Here is a 16,514-nt window from a genome sequence, read left to right on the forward strand (position 1 = left end):
TCATAAAGAAACTTAAAAATAAATATTTATAAATTCCAGCAAACTAGCCTTTTGTAAAAAAAAAAATTTACATCTTCAATGTGGTTTGCTCACCAAACTTCAAAATGAGGTTTTTTTTTTTTTTCTGTAAACAAATGGGATAGATACATGTTGTTTCTCTGTTTGTACATGGCGTAAAGGCATACCATTTGTGTAATCATAAATTTACATAGGGTAATGTTGTTTGATTCATTCTGTTATTTTTTTCCCTTCCCCCCTACCCCTCCCACCCCTCTTTTCCCTCTATACAGTCCTTCCTTCCTCCATTCTTGCCCCCCTCCCTAACCCTAACTCTAACCCTAACACTAACCCCTCCCACCCCCCATTATGTGTCATCATCCACTTATTAGCAATATCATTCGTCCATTGGTTTTTTGAGATTGGCTTATCTCACTTAGCATGATATTCTCCGGTTTCATCCATTTGCCTGCAAATGCCATAATTTTATCATTCTTTATGGCTGAGTAATATTCCATTGTATATATATACCACATTTTCTTTATCCATTCATCAATTGAAGGACATCTAGGTTGGTTCCACAATCTGGCTATTGTGAACTGAGCAGCTATGAACATTGATGTGGCTGTATCTCTGTAATATGCTGATTTTAAGTCCTTTGGGTATAGGCCAAGGAGTGGGATAGCTGGGTCAAATGGTGGTTCCATTCCAAGTTTTCTAAGGAGTCTCCACACTGCTTTCCAGAGTGGCTGCACTAATTTGCAGCCCCACCAGTAATGTAAGAGTGTACCTTTCTCCCCACATCCTCGCCAACACCTGTTGTTGCTTGTATTCTTGATACTCGCCATTCTAATTGGGGTGAGATGGAATCTTAGGGTGGTTTTGATTTGCATTTCTCTTATTACTAGAGATGTTGAACATTTTTCCATATGTTTGTTGATTTCTTTAGATCTTCTTCTGTGAAGTGTCTATTCATTTCCTTATCCCATTTGTCGACTGGATTATTTGCATTCTTGGTGTAGAGTTTTTTGAGTTCTTTATAGATTCTGGAGATTAGCGCTCTATCTGAATTATGATTGGCAAAGATTTTCTCCCACACTGTAGGCTCTTTCTTCGCATTGCTGATAGTTTCCTTTGCTGAGAGAAAGCTTTTTAGTTTGAATCTATCCCAGTTATTAATTCTTGCTTTTATTTCTTGTGCTATGGGAGTCCTGTTGAGGAAGTCTGGTCATAAGCCGACATGTTGAAGCTCTGGACCTATTTTTTCTTCTATAAGATGCAAGGTCTCTGGTCTGATTCCGAGATCCTTAATCGATTTTGAGTTTAGTTTTGTGCATGGTGAGAGATATGGGTTTAGTTTCATTCTGTTGCATATAGATTTCCAATTCTCCCAGCACCATTTGTTGAAGAGGCTATCTTTTCTCCATTGCATATTTTTGGCCCCTTTGTCTAGTATGAGAAAATTGTATTTATCTGGGTTTGTGTCTGTGTCCTCTATTCTGTACCATTGATCCACCTTTCTATTTTGGTACCAATACCATGCCGTTTTTGTTACTATTGCTTTGTAGTAGAGTTGAAGATCTGGTATTGCGATACCCCCTGCTTCACTCTTTCTGCCAAGGATTGCTTTAGCTATTCTGGGTTTTTTATTCTTCCAGATGAATTTCATAATTGCTTGCTCTATTTATGTAAGGTGCATCATTGGGATTTTAATTGAATCTGTATAGCACTTTAGGTAGTATGGCCATTTTGACAATATTAATTCTTCCTATCCAAGAACATGGGAGATCGTTCCATCTTCTAAGGTTTTCTTTAATTTCTTTCTTTAGTGTTCTGTAGTTCTCATTGTAGAGGTCTTTCACCTCTTTTGTGAGATTGATTCCCAAGTATTTTATTTTTTTCGAAGCTATTGTGAATGGGGTAGTTTTCCTGATTTCTCTTTCTGAAGATTCATCGCTTATGTATAAAAATGCCTTAGATTTATGTGCATTGATCTTATATCCCGCTACTTTACTGAATTCACTTATGAGATCTAACAGTTTTCTGGTGGAATTTCCTGGTTCCTCTAAGTATACAATCATATTATCAGCAAATAGGGATAGTTTGAGTTCTTCTTTTCCTATTCATATCCCTTTAATTTCTTTGGTCTGTCTAATTGCTCTGGCTAGAGTTTCAAGGACGATATTGAATACGAGTGCTGAAAGAGGGCATCCCTGCCTTGTTCCAGTTTTTGGAGGGAATGCTTTCAGTTTTTCACCATTTAGAATGATATTAGCCATGGGCTTAGCATAGATGGCCTTTACAATGTTAAGGAATGTTCCCACTATCCCTATTTTTTCTAGTGTTTTGAGCATGAAGGGGTGCTGTATTTTATCAAATGCTTTCTCTGCATCTATCGAAATAATCATGTGATTCTTGACTTTAAGTCTATTGATATGGTGAATGACATTTATTGATTTCCTGATGTTGAACCAACCTTGCATCCCTGGGATGAAACCCACTTGATCATGGTGCACTATCTTTTTAATATGTTTTTGTATGCGATTTGCTAAAATTTTGTTGAGAATTTTTGAATCAATGTTCATTAAGGATATTGGTCTGAAATTTTCTTTCCTCGATGTGTCTCTGTCTGGTTTAGGTATCAGGGTAATATTGGCTTCTTAGAATGAGTTTGGGAGGGTTCCCTCCTCTTCTATTTCATGGAATACTTTGAGAAGTATTGGAATGAGCTCTTCTTTAAAGGTTTTGTAGAACTCGGCTGAGAACCCATCTGGTCCTGGACTTTTCTTTGTTGGTAGGCTTTTGATGACTTCTTCTATTTCATTACTTGAAATTGGTCTATTTAAGTTGTGTATGTCCTCCTCGTTCAGTTTAGGCAATTCATATTTCTCTAGAAACCTGTTGATGTCTTCAAAATTTTCTATTTTGTTGGAGTATAGATTTTCAAAATAGCTTCTAATTATGTTTTGTATTTCAGTCGTGTCTGTTGTGGTATTTCCTTGTTCATTCCAAATTTTAGTGATTTGGGTTTTCTCTCGTCTTCTCTTTGTTAGTGTGGCTAAAGGTTTATCAATTTTGTTTATTTTTTCGAAGAACCAACTATTTATTTTGTCAATTTTTTGTATTGTTTCTTTTGTTTCAATTTCGTTGATTTCAGCTCTGAGTTACTCTTTCCTGTCTTCTACTACTTTTGGTGTTGGTCTGTTCTTCCTTTTCTAGGGCTTTGAGCTGTAGTGTTAGGTCGTTAATTTTTTGAGTTTTACTTCTTTTATTAAATGCGCTCCATGAAATAAATCTTTCTCTAAGTACTGCTTTCATAGTGTCCCAGAGATTTTGATATGATGTTTCTTTGTCCTCATTTACCTCTAAGAATTTTTAAATTTCCTTCCTAATATCTTCTGTTATCCATTCATCATATAATAGCATATTGTTTAATCTCCAGGTGTTGAAGTAGTTTCTGTTTTTTACTCTTTTATTTATTTCTAACTTCAATCCATTATGATCTGATAGAATACAAGGTAGTGTCTCTATCTTCTTGTATTTGCTGCCATTAGCTTTGTGGCATAATATATGGTCTATTTTAGAGAAGGATCCATGTGCTGCTGAGAAGAAATTTTATTCGCTCTTGGTTGGATGGTATGTTCTATAAATGTCTGTTAAGTCTAAATTATTGATTGTGTTATTGAGATCTATGGTTTCTTTGTTCAATTTTTGTTTGGAAGGTCTGTCCAGTGGTGAGAGAGACGTGTTAAAATCACCTAGTATTATTGTGTTATGGTCTATTTGGTTTCTAAAATTGAGAAGGATTTGTTTGACATACATGGATGAGCCACTGTTTGGGGCATAGATGTTTATGATCATTATGTCTTGCTGATTTATGCTTCCCTTAAGCAGTATGAAATGTCCTTCTTTATCCCTTCTGACTAACATTGGCTTGAAGTCCACATTATCTGAGATGAGGATGGATACTCCAGCTTTTTTGCTGAGTCCATGTGCATGGTATGTTTTTCCCCATCCTTTCACCTTTAGTCTATGGGTATCTCTTTCTTTGAGGTGAGTCTCCTGCAGGCAACATATTGTTGGATCTTTCTTTTTAATACAATCTGCCAGTCTATGTCTTTTGATTGATGAATTCAGGCCATTAACATTCAGGGTTATTATTGAGATATGATTTGTATTCCCGGTCATTTGGTTCATATTTAAAATTTTATTTATTTATTTATTTATTTTTGACACATCTTGGTTCCTCCTTTATTTGACAGTTCCTTTAGGGTAATTCCTCCCTTTTTCTGATATGCTTCTTTGTTTTTTATCTCTTCTTCATGGAATATTTTGCTGAGAATATTCTGTAATGCTGGCTTTCTTTTTGTAAATTCTTTTAGCTTTTGTTTATCATGGAATGATTTTATTTCATCGTCAAATTTGAAGGTAATTTTTGCTGGGTATAAGATTCTTGGTTGGCATCCATTTTCTTTCAGAGCTTGAAAAATGTTGTTCCAGGCCCTTCTAGCTTTTAGGGTCTGGATTGAAAAATCTGCTGATATCCGTATTGGTTTCCCCCTGAATGTAATTTGATTCTTTTCTCTCACAGCCTTTAAAATTCTGTCTTTATTTTGTATGTTCGGTATTTTCATTATAATGTGCCTTGATGTGGGACTGTTGTAATTTTGTGTATTTGGAGTCCTATAAGCCTCTTGGACTTGATTTTCCATTTCATTCTTCAGATTTGGGAAATTTTCTGATATTATTTCATTGAATAGATTATTCATTCCTTTGGTTTGTTTCTCTAAGCCTTCCTCAATCCCAATAATTCTCAAATTTGGCCTTTTCATGATATCCCATAGTTCTTGGAGATTCTGTTCATGATTTCTTACCATCTTCTCTGTTTGTTCAACTTTGCTTTCGAGATTAAATATTTTGTCTTCAATATCTGAAGTTCTGTCTTCCAGGTGTTCTATCCCATTGGTTATGCTTTCTATGGAGTTCTTAATTTGGTTTATTGTTTCCTTCATTTCAAGGATTTCTGTTTGTTTTTTTTTCAATATCTCTAACTCTTTATTGAAATGATCTTTTGCTTCCTGTATTTGTTCTTTTAACTGTCGATTGGTGCTATCATTCAATGCCTGCATTTGCTCTTTCATCTCATCATTCAATGCCTGCATTTGCTCTTTCATCTCATCATTTGCTTCCCTAATCATTTTAATTATGTACATTCTGAACTCCCTTTCTGTCATTTCTTCTGCCATGCTGTCGTTGGATTTTATTGATGTAACATCTAGATTTGTTTGGGGCATTTTCTTCCCTTGTTTTCTCATAATGTTCAGGAATCAGTAGGTCATTAAGATATTGCAGATTTCCTCTATCGACTTCCTCTATCGACTTCCTCTGTCTTCCTCTGCAACATTCCCAGGGGCCCGGACCTACCTCCTGAGCCTGGGAGCCTCACCCTTCGCAGGCGAGTCTCCTTAGGCTGCCTCTCCCAGAGAATCTGCCTGCAGTCCTGGAAACTTCACTCCGCCCCTAGGCGTGTCTCTGTGCGGCTCTTCCAGCAAGAAGCGACTTAGCTCATGGAACCCTGCTCTGCACCTAATCGCCTGGCTATGCGGCCCCTCCTCTGAGCCGCCACCTGGAGCCCCGTACAATAGCTCCGATACCCAGAGACCTGCCACACACCTCCTCCTCCGGACAGTGGCCGGGTTTCCGACGCAGTCACTAGGAGTCCAAGCAATTCACTTCGCGTCTCCTCCTCCCGCCAACCGTCCAACGTGGAGGCAGTCACTCCAAGTCCAAGTGACCCGCCCTGTTCCTCCTCCTCCTCCTCGGGGTAGCCCCCTGGGTGTTCAGGACCGGTGGCTCCGAGACCAAGTGACCCACCACCCTCCTCCTCCAGGCAGGCCACCGGTGTTCAGGAGCGGTTGCTTTTAGTCCAATCAACTCACCACTCACCTCCTCCTCTGGCAACTGCCTGTGGCTCTGATGCAGTCACTCCTAGACCAAGTGACCCGCCGCACTTCTCCTCTTCCTCCGGGCAACCCCCGGTGTTCAGGAGCAGTCGTTCTGAGTTCAAACAGCTCGCCACACAGCTCCTCCTCTGGCAACTGCCTGTGGCACTGATGCAGTCACTCCTAGACCAAGTGACCCGCCGCGCTCCTCCTCCAGGCAGGCCACCGGTGTTCAGGAGTGGTCTTTCTGAGTTCAAACAGCTCGCCACGCAGCTCCTCCTCTGGCAACCTCCTGTAGCTCTGATGCAGTCACTCCTAGATCAAGGGACCCACCATGCTTCTCCTCTTCCTCCGGGCAGGCCCCTGGTGTTCAGAAGCGGTTGTTCTGGGTCTAAACAGTTCGCCACGCAGCTCCTCCTCAGGCAGCCGTCCGGAGCCCCAGTGGTTGCTCCGAGTCCAAGCGCTGTGCTGAGCCGCCTCCTCTATGATGATCCCAGTTGTCCGTGTTTACCACTCCAGTGGGGGGAGGGGCTTCTTGCCGAGCAACTCTACTTCAAAAATTCCCTGTGTTCCGGGGCTACCGCCCCATCTGGGATGCCTCCCCAATGGAAGAGACTCACCCGGCGGCTTTGAGTTGGTCCCAAGTCTCTCACTATCTCCTCTTTTGAATCTTGCCTCCTGGAGCAACATGAAATGCAGCCGCCCCCTAGTTCGCCATCTTGAAACCTCCAAAATGAGGTTTTATACGGGAAAATCATTTGATTCATTTTGCTTTTAGTGCAAGACAGTCCAAGAGAAAAACAAGATGAAGTTTTGGAAAAATCTACAACTGCACAAAGGCATAATATCATACTATAGAACTTTAGAAAAATTTTATTATGGAGTTTCCAAATATGTATATCACAAGAAAATTAAAAAGATAATAAAAGAATTATTTGGCCAATGCTTTACTTTTCTGAGTATAGATTGTCATGTTTCATTGGACTACAGAAACTCATACAAACACGTCTACAAAACAGTACTTTGCAAACTTCAATAAAGGCATAAAATAAGCTTCCTGCATGTGGTCCTGTGGACAGAATTGCCTTCCTGAAGGCCTCTTTGACGTCTTTGTTTCTGAAGCTGTAGATGACAGGGTTGAGCAGAGGGTTGATGATGGTGTAGAGCAGGGCGGCCACTTTGTCTCTCTTCGGGGAGTAGCTGGAACTGGGCCTTGAGTATACGAAGAGCAACGAGCCATAGAAGAGCATGACCGAGACCAGGTGGGAAGCACAGGTGGAGAATGCCTTGCGCCTTTCCGAGGCTGAGCGGATCCTCAGGATGGCCAGGAGGATGTTGAGGTAGGAGATGAGGATGGCGAGCAGACAGGAGAGGACAGTGAAGCCCACCATACTGGAAAGGATTATCACATAGAACCGAGTGTCTGTGCAGGACATTTTCACCATCGGCAGCACATCACATAAAAAGTGGTCGATGACATTTCTACCATAGATACTCAGGAAGAAGGTTTAGTGGAATGGGCTATGGCATTCAGAAAGCCTCCTGTGTAGGAGCCAGCAACAAGGCCAGTGCAAACAGAAGCAGACATGGTGCCTGAATAAAGCAATGGCTTACAAATAGCTGCATGGCGGTCGTAGCCGTGGCTGCTAAGAGGTAGCACTGGGTTAGGCAACAGTAATGGAGAAGAAAAACTGAGCCCCACATCTAGCCAAGAATGTGAACCCATCATCTAAGAAACAGGTAGCCAAGAGTGTAGGGTTATATACAGAGGCAAATCAGAAATCCAAATTACTGCCCATCCAATACTATATAGGTGTATGCAAGTTGGAATCAGTATTTTTGGGAGGTGGGTAGCAGGAATTGAACTCAGGGACACTCCATCATGAGCCACATCCCCAGTCTTATTTTATATTTTATTTAGAGACAGGGTCTCACTGAGTTGCTTAGCCCCTGCTTTTGCTGAGGCTGACTTTGAACTCATGATCCTCCTGCATCAGCCTCCCGAGACACTGGGATTACAGACATGAACCACCACAAATGGCTGGAATCAATATTGATTAAGATAACCAGGGTCATGTTCCCTGACAATATTACCAAACAGATAATCAGAAATACTCCAAATAGAATCAACTTCCACTGGCAGGCTCCTGAGTTGCCCAATAAGATGAATTCAGTCAGGACAATAAGATTTCCCACTTCCATATCTACAAAGAGGAAAGCCTGCATATTATAATAAGGAAAAAATAACTTAGTGATAAATTCCAGTAAGAAAAATTTATGCATCAATTAATTCCACAACTACTAGAAGGCCTTTTGAATTTTCTTCCTTATTATCTAGAATGATACAACTTCTTTGTGACTTAAGAAGAGCAGTGGAATTGGAATTAGATTCCTATTTTTAAATATTAGCTTCCATTTTTTTAAATGTTTAATGCAAGTCCAGTCCCCTATCAAACAGGGGAGAAGAAGAAAATTCCTGAAGCTCACTAATGGCTTCCTCACAGGTGTCTGAGTGACGCAGTTGCACATCTAAACACTCATGACCGTCTTTGGTACATAGCCCCTATTCTGAAAGTTTCATATGAATCCAGTAGTTTGATGGTGTTTATATGAATACATTTCAATCTTCAACTCAACTTCATAAAGTGGTGTTATGATCCTTTTCTAACAATTGAAGTAACAGAAGCAAAAAGTGCTTAAATAGAAAGTCCAAGATCACAGAGCTGGTGAACAGCACAGTTCATGGTGGAACCCATAATTCTCTTCATTGTGGCATGTTAGAAATAAATCAGTCTTGAAGCAAGACATGGAACTTTTATTCGTCGGCGGGACCACAGGCAGCAAGCAAGTCGCCTCTGCATCCCTTAGATCCTGACCACTTAGTTCTTTTGTACACCTTAAACTTTATACTCTTCAAATAAAATCTAATTATTCATAAAAATTAAGATTCTAAGACTGTTTGTTTCTGCCAGTTCAGTTTTATGTTTGAATTGCAAACTCATGAATGTTACTTTGGGAGATACCACTTTTCTGGTTTTAGCATGCTGAAACATATAAAACATGAGGTTGTGCCAACATATAAAGCTACATACTACATGGGGGTGTGGCATTCCAGAGACCTCGCTCCTTGACTTGCAGATGCCTGCTGTCTCAGGGCATCCTCTCCTGGTCCTTTGGTTAGTGCCCACACAGAAGAGGTGTCTGACATTCTCTTCTAACAAGGACACAAAAACATTTGATTTGAGCCCACACTGAACATTTTATTTAAAAGTAATCACCTCTTTAAAGGTTCTGTTTCCAAACACAGCCACATTCTGAGGATCTGTACATTAGAATTTCAATATGAATTTGAGTGGGGGAATAATTCACCCCATAACAACGAGGAAGAATTATGAGTTTCCTCATGGATGAGACAAGGAATATTAAACTGGAGACAGAGAGGAAGAATGGTGATCAAATGACAGGGAAAATAGTTAGATACCATAGGATACATTTGAGAAATGTCTAATTAGTATAATTTGTAGAATTTCTATTATCAGACATTGATCATAATGTGACTTGGATGTGCTGGGTCAACTTTTGAGAGAATTCTACTCATAGCATTATACCCTAAGGAATTCATTATCCTCAAATTCCAGATGGACTCTAATTGAACCTTTGGAGACTGGAGTGCACATTCCCTACTGCTGTGTGGGAGAAGTCTCAAAGGACAGCTGAGGAATGCATATATTGAGTCCAACAAAGGGCATGCCTAGACTCAAGAGACCAGGAAAGGTTGCTATTTCCAGGAACTGGCCTTTCTGATCAAAGGTAGGTCCTGAGAGTCAGACTCAGCAAAGTGATTTGTTCTCTTTCTTACATCAGCTGCTGTTAGAAGGGGAATAGAGTTTCATTTGGCACCTAATGGATCATTGCTGGGACACACACAAGTGCGTGCACACACACATTCACACACACACACACACACACGCTCATGCACAGTCACTGCTAAATCAGATTCCAGCCAATGATGTGTTAAACTTAATCTGTTAGTAGAGTCAGATCATGCATACTTACCTACTCAGTGGCAAAACAAAGAGAGTCAAATAGTGTGACATGCTGGAGACCCTAGTTGTGCTCTGCCCTGGATTATCCAGACTTCCAAGGTACTCATTTTCATTACTTGGTACTGATTTTCAGGTGCCAGAGGGTTGCATTATTTCCACACAGTACTGAGTGCTTCCTTAAAGAAAGCAGGGTAAGATGAATACCCATACTCCACATAGGAGGCTTCAGAGCTATGAGCTCTGTGTCTATTACTTCATGACTTCATAGTAACTGGTAACTTGTTTCATATTCCAGATCTCAGGACTTGAGAATGAGTGAGTCTTCTTTCTTATTTAACCTTCCTTATATGTAGTGATACCATATAATATAACTTGCAAAGTACATTGGCTTGTAGATTTTTAACTGAAACAGTTTGAACTAGATTATAAATAGGTTAGAGAAAGACCATAAAGACATAAAGGAAATTATCATCCATTATTCATTATAGGAATATTTAATAAGGGTTCCTTTGTTACTAGGACCTGTGCTATACACTGCATTATATTATTATTATTTTTTGATAAAAAGATATTATTATTATTATTTGATAACAAGAAAGAAAACTCTTTGACTTAGGGGTGTAGCATTGGGGTCAGGAGGAAGAGACAATTTAATAAACAAGACTTAGAAGATGTATCCTGGGGAAAATAGGGAAGTGTGAACAGAGAAATAAGGATGGAGATCGTTGGCTGGAAGTGAGCAAGGCGCATATAACACAGTTCTTAGGATGAGCTTTAGTTAGTAAGTGACATTTGAAAAACATTCAAAGGAGATTAGGAAATGAGCCAAGCAACTATCCTGAGAATAGTGAATCAAGTAGAAGAAACGAACAGTAATCTTTGATCCCAGGGTCAAGTTGTCATGTTGGTGGAATTGTGATAAAGTTGGCAAGGCTGCAACAGAAAGAGGAATGGCTATTGAGATATTGCCCCTTGTAGACTAAGTCATGAATGATGTCTTGACTGTGGTAATAAATTTGATTTTCACTTAAAATAAGTTGAAAATTTTATAATTTTTAAAATACAAAAGTTATGCTACCGGCTCTCTCCATGTATTTTAAGCATTATGCCCTGTTGAAGTAGATTATGGGGGAAAAAAGCTTGCACCTATTTTAGTACTTGGTGCAGAATATGCTGGTGTTTGGAGCAGGCTGGTAGCAGTGTAGGTGGTTAGAAAGGCACAGCTCAGGACAGGTGAGGACACAGGTTTCCTGTGTTACTGAAAAGTGGATGGGAAACCAAGAGAGTAGGTGAATTCCTAATTTTTGATGAAACAAACTGAAACACTGGAACTTCAGTGATTAATCCAGTAAATAAATAGATCATCTTTTGGAAGCAAATATTCAGAATGCAATTTAAATGTGCTAAATTAATCACCACTTACTATAAAATGTCAGCACTGAACAAAACTTAGCTATCTTTGTTCAAATTTTTAACCTGAGAAACATGTCTAGGAAATCCATGGAAATGTTTTGGAAGTTTGTAAATGCTCTAAAGCTTTGTGGGTCTATGTGTCTGCATATGCATGTGTGTTTGTATGTGTGTAGGAAGAATCATCATCATTTGCATCATGTCCATGGAAACTGCATAATTCCCAAAATTTCAGAGCCACTAATTATTTGCAGATAGAGAAATGAAGGACTATAATGATTAGAGAATGTGCACAAGCTTATAGTATGTTTTAGGGAAACAAGAATGAAATTGCAAATCTTTAGATTTACATGGTGTCACATGCCTATAATACCAGTGGCTCTGGAGGCTGAAGTAGGAGGATGGCAAGTTTAAAGCCAGTCTCAGCAACTTAGTAAGGTCATAAGCAACCTAGTGAGACCCTACCTCAAAATTTTAAAAAATGAAATTAAAAGGGCTGCAATGTGCCTCAGTGGTTAAGCACCCTTGGTTTCAAATCCTGGTACCAAAAATAAATAAATAAATAAAAAAGAACTCCATCATTTTCCTGCTTTCCATAATTCACTTCAATTAAAATTAGGACAGTGTCCCATTATGCAAAGATATGTTTATAGAAGGGTACCTACTCTACTGTGCTGCACTGTATTACAATATGAAATTGTCTATTTTTTTTGAGGGATGATATAGGAGATGTTAACAATTTGGAGTCATATAAGACTGGTGCATGCCAGTCTCAGAAACTTTCCCTGTGATTTGCGCTCCTGAAAGGAGATAGCTCCCCTAAGATCACATGAATGATCAGGACTAGGAAAGCGTCCCAATTACTTTGCACTTTAAAGTCAATCACTCTTTTCAAATTATAAGATTTGATGAAGTCACATCTGTTTATTTTGGTACCTGCTTTCTATTAGTGTTTTTTTTTTTTTTATCTTACAAAAGTTTATTTTCCAGAATATATACAAAATTGCTACAACTCAATAAAACCAACGGAAACCCAATTTAAGAAGACATAAAAATTTCTAATAAATATATGAAAAGATGCTCACTATCATTATTAAGGAAATGCAAACAAAATTCCCAATGAGATCCTATTTTACATCCAATGGATTTGCTGTTATTTATTCTTTTTAGATATACATGACAGTAGAGTATATTTTGTCATATCATACATACATGGAATATAACTTCTCATTGGTTATTGTGAATTGTGCTGCTATAAACATTGGCATGTATATATCAGTGTAGTATGATACATACTAAGGAATGATATAGCTGTATCATATAGTGGTTCCATTCCTAGTCTTTTGAGGAGCCTCCATACTGATTTCTATAGTGATTTTACTAATTTACAATCCCATGAACAGTGTAAAATATGCTCCTTTTTCTCCACATCCAGCATTTATAATTGTTTTCTTGAGACTGCCATTCTGAGTGGTGTGAGATGAAATATCAGGGTAGTTTTGATTTGCATATTTGCATTTCCTTCATTGCTAATGATATTGAACATTTTTTCATATATTTGTTGTATTTATTCTTTTGTTTTTGTGGTGCTGGGGATTTGAACCCAGGGCCTGTGCTTGCAAGGCAAACACTCTACCAACTGAGTTATATCCCCAGCCCTGTTGTCTTTATTCTTTTCAGAAGTATCTGTTCAACTCATTTGTCCACTTATTAATTTGGTTATTTTTATGTTTTTAAAAGTTTTTTGAGATTTTTACATGTTCTAGATATTAATTTTCTGCCAGAAGAGTAGCTGGCAAACGTTTTCTCCAATTCTGTAGGTACTCTCTTCACATTCATATTTTTTCCTTTGCTAAGCAGAAGCTTTTTAATGTGATGTCATACCATTTATTAACTATTGGCATTATTTACTGCACTTAAGGATTCTGTTGAGAAAGTTTTTGCCTGTGCCTTTATGATGGAGTGTTGACCCTATATTTTCTTCTAGAAATTGCATAGTATCTGGTCTGTTTCCTAGATCTTTGATCCATTTTGAGTTGATTTTTTTTCAGGGTGAGAGAGAAGGGCCTAGTTTCTTTATTGTACCTAGGGATAACCAGTTTTCCCAGCATCATTTGTTAAAAAGGCTATCTTTTCTCCAATATGTGTTTTATAGGTTTAAAAATGTATTTATGTAATTATCAGAAAATGATGAAAACTCTAAACAAGTCACTGAAATCTGTGTATGTTAATTTTTAAATTGGAGACTATGGCTCTTTTCTCTGATTCTGCAATCTTTTATTTTGGCTTTTTCTTTCTCAGTATTATGAATTGTTTCAGTTTCTCCTATTTAGAACACATCTTTGTTAAACTTCAAGTTGTTGATTACCTACTATTATTCTATATCCAAGGAAACCAATGTAATTCAATGCATTAAAAGAAGATTCTGGCATGCCAGGTTTACTATGAGAACTTACATTCCACTATAGTTTCTCAGCTGTGGACAGCAATCTTTTTAATAGTATTTGGGTAAGCTTCATATACTGTATTTCACCACATAATCATCACAGATTTTTTGCCAATTTTTTTTCAAAGAAGTGGAATTCGAGCATTATGCGAAGCTTTTTTTAAAAAAATCGTTCTGGCATTACTTAAAAACATTTATTAATAAACTGTCTTGGGTGCAAGAATAGGGTTTGTGGAATACTCATGAATGTTCATTAATAGGGTGGTGACAATTATATGGTAAAATAAGGTATCCCTGAGCCATAGAATGTACAGTATTTTCAACTTTGACAAATTATTGTAAAATATTTACCTCCTGCAATAGGTTTATTATTTTACATCTGCTTTTTTTGTGTATACTTGAGTGTGTGTGTGTTTGTGTATCTCTAATCTCCTATATAGGTTGGATGCTTTCAAATGTTTTAAATATTGAGTTCTTTAGTCAACTTCTTAATAATATTTTAACTATTTTTAATTTCTACTATTATGAGTGTAAATCATATCCATTATAGAAGTTTATAATGATCAAAGAGAAGAGAATTTTTTTAAAAAATCACCTGAAATTCTACTATTCATAAGAAACTACTATTTAATATTTTATTTTAAATCCCTCCAAGGCCTTTAAAACATTTAAAGTCTTGATTCCTCCATATTAATCTATCCATTAGATCCTCCTTGGTGTTAATCATCTATGGGAGCAGAATCAGAGTGTCTTCACACTGTGCTTAAGGGAATGAGATGTGACCACTGGAACCTGAGCCATATGATATAGATAATGACACCTAATGGGGGGTGGGAGGGGTTAGGGTTAGAGTTAGGGTTAGGGAGGGGGGCAAGAATGGAGGAAGGAAGGACTGTATAGAGGGAAAAGAGGGGTGGGAGGGGTGGGGGGGAAGGGAAAAAATAACAGAATGAATCAAACAGCATTACCGTATGTAAATTTATGATCACACAAATGGTATGCCTTTATGCCATGTACAAACAGAGAAACAACATGTATCCCATTTGTTTACAATAAAAAAAAAAATGAATTCACATTCACATCTCCTGCAGGCCATCTTTCCTTCTGTGCTTTAGCACATCATTGAGAGGAAAGAAAGGCAGCCAGCAGGCAGGCTACCACCAACTCTTCTCCCTATAAACTCAAGCAGGGAGTTTTGGCAGGCATTTGAGGAAGTCATTTTGAGGTCATGCTCTGGAGGTAGAAGCTTCCATACAAGAATATGGGTAAACTTTCTCTCCTGCTGCTAGATTTCATCCCTTGGTGGAATTAGTATGAAGAGATGGAACCTATGGGTGTCTGCTTAGAAGAAGAGTACCTACTGTCACCTTGGCAAGCCAAGTAGGAGCATGGAGGGGTTCTCAGGAAAGGATTTCAACTGGGGGATGCCTCACCCTAAGTCTTAGAGAAAATAAGAGGGACAGGGAGAATAAATGGAATTTGTGAGTTTTCTCCAAAGTCTAGATCAGTTCACCATTTGAGCACATGCTCAACACAGAGGCTTGGGCCATAAAAGTGGAATGAGCATACGGCTCAGGTTCCAGTAGTCTATTAGTGTTTTTAAAAAGAGTTATATGCAAACATCAGTGCTGAAGTAGAACCAAGAAGTTTCCTCTTATGCTTTTCTCTGAGGGTTTATATTTCAGTTTTTCTGCTTATGCTTTTAATCCACTTCAGGTAAATTTTTCTGAGTCCTATGAGATGGGTAGGAGGGCAATTTCACTCTTTGGCAAATGCTTCCCAGTTTCTCCTGCCCATACTAAACAGACTCCCATTTCCACATAGTGTATTTATTCTTGGTGACCTTTCAAAGATTATTTGAATGTATTGATTTCTGGGAGTTTGAATTTGTTACACTGGTCTGGGTGTCTGGTTTTATGCAGTGTGATACACTGTTTTGATTACTGCAGCTTTGTATTAGAGGGTTTTTTTTTTGACTCATTATTTCTTTTTAAAAAATTTTATTTATTTTTATTTTTACAGACTGCATTTTGATTCATTGTACACAAATGGGGTGCAACGTTTTGTTTGTGTAGTTTGATAACAGGAAGTGTGCTGCCTCCAGCTTAGCTCTTCTTTGTTATGATGGCCTGAGTTACTTGGGACATTTTGTGGATTCAAATAAACTATAAGGTATTTTTTTCTACTTTTGTTAAAAATCTCATTACAACATGAATGTACATGTGGGGCATTTTAAGTGAAACAGGTCAGAGAGAAAAACAAGAACTGACTAATCTCACTGAACTCTGGAATCATAGACACAGACTAAAATGCTGGCTGACAAAAAGCTGGGGAGCTGGGAAATGGGGAGATGGTCATGGGCACAACCTCTCAGTTGAAGATGAGCAAGTCCTGTGGGTCCAATCATTATACATCATGCAAACACACAACCCACAACATGATGGCCGCAGGTAACAATACCACATGGAATACTTGTAATATGCTAATATAGATTCTCATCATAAAAAGGATGTCAAAAACATGTGAATGTTAAAAACATTGTATGAAAGCAGATGAGAAAATTTTCAGCATTTAACAAAATTCCAAATGACACAACTTGGCTTATATTGCCTCTTTGTAGAACTTGACCTTATTTATTTTCTCAGGATGTTCAACTTGCATAAATTAGTTCAA

At 38.2% G+C, this 16,514-nt stretch overlaps 1 pseudogene; it reads right to left on the reverse strand.

Annotated features, from left to right (window-relative positions):
• Positions 1–6,886: 6,886 nt before the first annotated feature.
• Positions 6,887–8,141, reverse strand: LOC124959096 (olfactory receptor 9G4-like; annotated as a pseudogene).
• Between the last annotated feature and the right edge of the window lie 8,373 nt (positions 8,142–16,514).

Source organism: Sciurus carolinensis, chromosome 11 (genome assembly GCF_902686445.1).
Source record: "Sciurus carolinensis chromosome 11, mSciCar1.2, whole genome shotgun sequence".
In the NCBI taxonomy this organism is placed as follows: Eukaryota; Metazoa; Chordata; class Mammalia; order Rodentia; family Sciuridae; genus Sciurus; species Sciurus carolinensis.